The following is a 6,131-nucleotide window of genomic DNA, read 5'->3' on the forward strand; positions in this document are numbered from 1 at the left end:
ATCGGATTTTAAAAAAAAGTGGTAGTAAACGCTGTTCGCCTCGAAGAGGAACAGCTGTTAACAAAACCCTCGACTCCCATGCGCCACTCGCGGGGTCGGGAGGGGGTGAGTTTCAAATCTTAAATAGGAACCCCTATTTTTTATTGCAGATCTGACTTCTCCGTGAAAAAATATGTAACTTTTGTGTGAAACATTTCTTTCGTTCCATGATAGATTACGCTTTAAACGGTAAAGATGGAAATGCGGTGACAAACCATGGTTCGTACTGTACACATCTCGTCGCAATTGTTCCAAGATGTTAACGATTGCAGAGAGGGTCGATACCATTGCCTCGCACTTTGAGGCTCATAGAAATGTTGACGAAGCTCGTCGAAGGTATGCTACTTGTTCCGCTACAGAAAAGTTCCGTCTGCAACAACGTTGCGCAATATTGTCCACCTCTTTACTGAAATGGGAAATGTTAAACCTCGAGAAAGATTGCGATTGCGGCCTGTAACGAACGAAAATAACACAGTGTATGTTTTAGTTGCGGTTGCTGCAAATCTTCACACTAGTTCTCGGCAAACCGCACGAAGTTAAGGAATTTCACAAAGAAATATTCTATGCATACTGCGTGCTTACAAATGGCATGCCTCTCATTTATCACTGCGTCAAGAACTGCATGGCGACAATTTTCACAATTGCCTGAATTGATGCAACTGGATACAGGGACAACTGGCAGGCAATGACAATTTCATTTCACAGATCCTTTTCTCCAAAAAATCTAATTTTACGATTCGTGGTCAAGTGAATCGACATAATATGCGTTATTGGTCATGGAGAATCCCCATGGGTAAGGCAAATCGGACATCAATGCCCACGGAGTGTCACCTTTTGATGCGGTATTTTAGGTACGCAGGTGACTGGCTCACACTTCATAGAAGGTAATCTGACTGGTCAAATGTACAGCAACATTGTGGATAATGTTTTTTCCCATACTAATGGACAATGTTCCCGTTCTAACGTGACTGGATATGTTCTTCCAACATAATGGATGCCCAGTGCATTATCCACGACTAGCTCAAGAAGTTTTGAATCGAAACTGTCCGCGTTGATGGATTGGAGGAAGTACTCAAACGTGTCACGCACGTTCACCCGATTTGACTTTACTGATTTTTGCCCTTGGGGATGGCTAAAAGTGAGAGTTTACATGGATGTAGCAAGAACCCCCGAAGATATGGGACAACGAATTATCAATGAATATGCAAACATTAGCGCAGAGAGACAAATAAGTGTCGGATTGTCATTCAGACACAGAGTTGCAATGTGCATTAGAAACAATGGATAACATTTCGAACATTTGCTACACTGAAACACTTGTGAGAGGCAAGGGGACTCACAGTAATCAAGCACCCAGATATGTGAGAGGCATGGGAACTCACAGCAATCAAGTACCCCAAGATAGTGAGAGCAAGGAGACTCTTCAAATTCAAGAACCGCGAAGGGAACACACTGCTACTACGTCCACGTCATTGTTCCTGGGTAACGCAAAATGTAGTCTAAGATTGCATTCCGGGAGGGTAGATGGTGTCACATGATAGCATTTTCCCAAATATCAAATAATGTACTTTGATTTTCCTGATCGGGTGTGTATTTTTGTGGGATATTACTGTTTTGCAATTATTGTCACCCCATGTTCATGTCTGGCGATTACAGCGCCATCTATTATTAAACGAGAGAAATGTTTCATACAAAAGTTGCATATTTTTTCACGGTGAATCTAAATCTGCAATTAAAAATAAAGGTTTCTATTTAAGATTTCAAAAGCACCCCCCTCCCGCCCCCGATGGTGGTGCAGGGGGGACGAGCGTTATGATAATGGATATCCCTCTTTGAGGTGAACAACGTTTATTACCACTTTTTTTTAGTCCGATGTGTATTTCGCCAAATATTCCGATGAACAGTTTTAAATGCCGAACCCTGTATATTCTGCATAAGCGTTGGGTATTGCAAATTTTCTATAAAACGACATCGCTTTACCATGCAGAAAGAATTTGAAGATTTAGTTGCAATCAAAGAGCAAAAAATTACAACGGCCGTTAGATAGGATTCATTGTCCTGTACATCAAGACGTACTTTGTGCTAAATTCGTAGGCATTGGGAACGTGAAGAAATTTGTGACACGAATAGGAAAAGTTCTGAAGTCGCAAGCATTATTCCTCCGTCAGTTGCAACAGTTTTCGATGGATCTGAACGAAGAGTATGGAGATTTTCTGTATTACTGTAAAGTGTTCTGGTTACGCCAAGGGCATGCCTAGAACGATTTTCGATTTAAAACTCAACTATTGTTGAAGTTATGAAGGCAGAAAGGAGTGCAGGAAAGAAAAATAGAACCTCCAATATAAATTGCAGACCTCGTATTTTAAGTGGACTTGACTGCACACTGTTCACAGTAAGACAACGCAACCCAACGCGAGAAACGACTTTTTCTAATTTGATGGGGATGCGTTTAGAAAGATAATCGTGTTGTAGAAGGGACACATTCTGACAAATACAGTCGAGCTACCAAAGCTCACTGGTCTAGGCTAGGTTTCAAGCTCTGATTGTCACCTTTAAAGAACTGCAAGAATACTTTCCTAAACGTTTCGACGACATGGCCAATCTTACATCTTAGATGTGTTTTCGAAACTGTTTGCGATTTAAGTTGAAAGGGCCCCTGCGCATGTGCAGATGTAGCCCATCTACCTACGAGGTAATTACCATTTTAAAGGCAAATTCCTTTACGTTAGAACACTCCAGGACAGCTATTTTGCTTTTCTCGTGTATAGTTCCCATAATCTGTTTGCAAAAGTGCTACAACATATGATCAACATATGTGTATGAAAGTCATTTTTCGATTATGAAAGTGAATAAGTCATGATTACATGGCAACCTGAGTGTGAAAATCTGTAAAACTGTCTGCGTCTGTCTGTGTGTCTATATCTTGTATAAGTATAAACTTGTACTATGTCTCCAGTGTCCCAGAAAGAACTCAGTAGTGCTGAAGATTGGTTTGTTTCGCGATCTGTGTTGTTGAGAAATGTGAAATATAAATCAAATCATACGCAGTGTGGCGCAGTCGTAGTTTTCTCTCTTCCCCCTCCACACACTCAGACAGTGGGTTATGGCGGTGGTGGAAATGTGCAGTCAGGCCGAGCGCTATGCCACTGGTGCCAGTGCATGGCCAAAGGGATGAATTTTTGCCGCCTCCAGTCTACCCTTTGCTTGGCGTTGGACCTCCATCCATAAGACGCAGAGGTGTAGGAGAAACAGAATGGAAAAGGTAGACTGCAAACCTAAAACCCTCGACATACAATTATACACCTCTAATACGTCGCCTTAAATTCAGGAAGCAGCATTTTGGGTGTGTTATCCTGTGGCAAGAAAGTGCTCCTAAGCAAGAAGGCTTCACTCCAAGAGAAGAAATTAACTGCAGTTACCGCCATCCCTACACTGCTTTAGAGAACTCTTCATACATTAACAACAGGAGTCTCAAGATGCAGAGCAAATCCTTTAACACGCGGATGTGAGGAGCTCGTCACGTGCATCTCTGGAGCAGTCCAGATATCTAGCCACCTACTAATGTATCATAATATGGACGAATCCTGTACTCAGGAAGATGTTTCACATACAACACTAAATGGTGTGAAAGTTACGGAATTCTGGAGAAGAAAAGTGTGATGTCTTTCTAGTGGACGCGGAAAGTATCAGACTCACTGAGCACGGTCTATGCAAGGTAAACAAAGAAATTACTCTGCTTCGTTCTGAGCTTAGCAAAACTTTGATCCTGGCGCACTGCTCGAAAAAATATTCACTTTCTCATTATAACTGTTTGTTAAATAACTTTGAGTGCAACACTTTAATTTTCATACAGTTAAAAAAATGACAGTTAACAACTTTGAACATGTACCTAGTAATCATCAAATGCACAGTTTTTAGTTTAAGCTCACCTGTATTGTTATTTACTTTTACTCAAATAGTCAATAGTATGAGACAGCTCAAACTGATCGAAGTATGTAAATATAATCACTACATATTAAACAAGAATTCTATGCTCAACCGTTTCAGTGACATTCACACTAACCACTACAGTCAAAGCACAATTTTGACTACGATTTCTATCATTAAGGGTTATGTTAGGTTAGGTTAGTGTTTAACGTCCCGTCGACAACGAGGTCATTAGAGACGGAGCGCAAGCTCGGGTTAGGGAAGGATTGGGAAGGAAATCGGCCGTGCCCTTTCAAAGGAACCATCCCAGCATTTGCCTGAAACGATTTAGGGAAATCACTGAAAACCTAAATCAGGATGGCTGGAGACGGGATTGAACCGTCGTCCTCCCGAATGCGAGTCCAGGGTGCTACCACTGCGCCACCTCGCTCGGTTTTAAGGGTTCTTCTCCATGGAAAGAGTTAAATGAAATATCGTAAATGATGAATGTTGCTTGTTACTGTCCACAGGCGATTGTGAACTTCGATCATTTTAGACTCTTTTAATCATAACTCTTTCAGTAACCCCCTGTTTAAAGTACTGTTACTAATTATTATTCTTCATTTCCTCACATTTTCCCAGTTTACTCATCAGCTATGTTAATTTTCTACGTCATATCGATTACTGTTCAATGTAAACCCATTCCTCAAACTTGTGACTGGCTCCACTAGACTCAGACAATTTACTGCCATAAAACATGAATGTACTGGCAAGAAAAACCACTCGTTCTGAGTACTACAACGCCTAAAGACAGTCTGACGGATTGTAAAAGTACCTGATCTTAGCACGTATTCGTATGGTACGCTATTAAACTGAAGCAGTGGGACGCTGCGTCTTGTGTGCAGCATCCACAAGCCAGGGATAGCCATCAACTCCGCACGCGTGCGATGCTCGCGCACATATGCCAGGTCCTCTCCCACTAGAGCACACTTCCTGCCTCTACCACGCCACGCTGTATGAGCGGGGAAATCGTCAGAGGCGACAAGTGGCTTTATTTCATGCTTTATAATAACCCACACCATTAACATAACAATGCTTTGTATTATTTAATTTTTTTGTTTTTTTGTGTCATGAAGAGTTAATACACTCATGACTGTCACAAACCGTCGGCACAGGGACAGATGCAGACAGTTTCATAGATTTTAGTCACTCAGATTCCCACGTAATCGTGATTTATCTAGATTTGTAAATCTTGGTGCGAATTAATTGACATCAGCTGTCCTAGCTGTAGATCTACTACCCAATAGTACCACATGAAAATTTTTGCCTGACTAGGACTCGAACACGGATTCTCAGCTTATCACGGGCAATAGTGTATTTCATGCTCCCCAGATCGACACAAAATTCCATATGTCAGCTATGTACGTCCTGATACCGTCGTTTACTAAGCTCATCACCTAGTGCCCACAGCATTACTTGGATTCCCGCTGAAGGAGTATGAGACAACGGGGAATCGAGGCCATTGTAAGTATCGTCGTGTGCCGTCTAAACTTGTAATACATACCAGCATATGGATGCCAGAGATGTATGTAAGTAAAACACATTTTCACTCACATCTGTTGATCGAAACACTGATAACACGTTTGCGGTCTCATTATGTAAACGCAAAAAACCTTCGCGAGGGAAACAACGTACAACTCCTGGACAGTTTTAAGGTAAAGGAAATTCTCTTTTAAACTGGAATTACATTTCTTATCGAACAGTTCCATCTGCAGAAGCACAAAGGCGCTTTCAACTGAAACGAAGAAGGGTCTCGGAAACAGCTAAGAAACAGATGTAAGATTGGCATGGTCCTCAAACGCTTAGAAAGCTATGCCCGTAATTCTTTCCACGCCTCAATGGATCGTCCTGAATTCGCGTTTTTCTTTAACGTCTGTGACATTAGGTAAATGGACGGTGTTCCTTGTCAGAAGTTGTCCCTTCTACAAAGACATTTTCTTTTTAAACGCACCTCCACCATGAAATGAGAAATAAGTTGCTTCTCATCTTGCAATGCCTTTTTTCAAAAGCTATGTAAGAAGCAAGGTCTGTATTTCATTCCGAGTATTTTAATTTCCGTACATGCTTTCCCTTTTCCGTCATAAATTCCATAATAGCGTGTCTTATTCAAAAACTCGTTCCAGGAA

This window comes from Schistocerca serialis, chromosome 8 (assembly GCF_023864345.2).
Source record: "Schistocerca serialis cubense isolate TAMUIC-IGC-003099 chromosome 8, iqSchSeri2.2, whole genome shotgun sequence".
NCBI lineage: Eukaryota > Metazoa > Arthropoda > Insecta > Orthoptera > Acrididae > Schistocerca > Schistocerca serialis.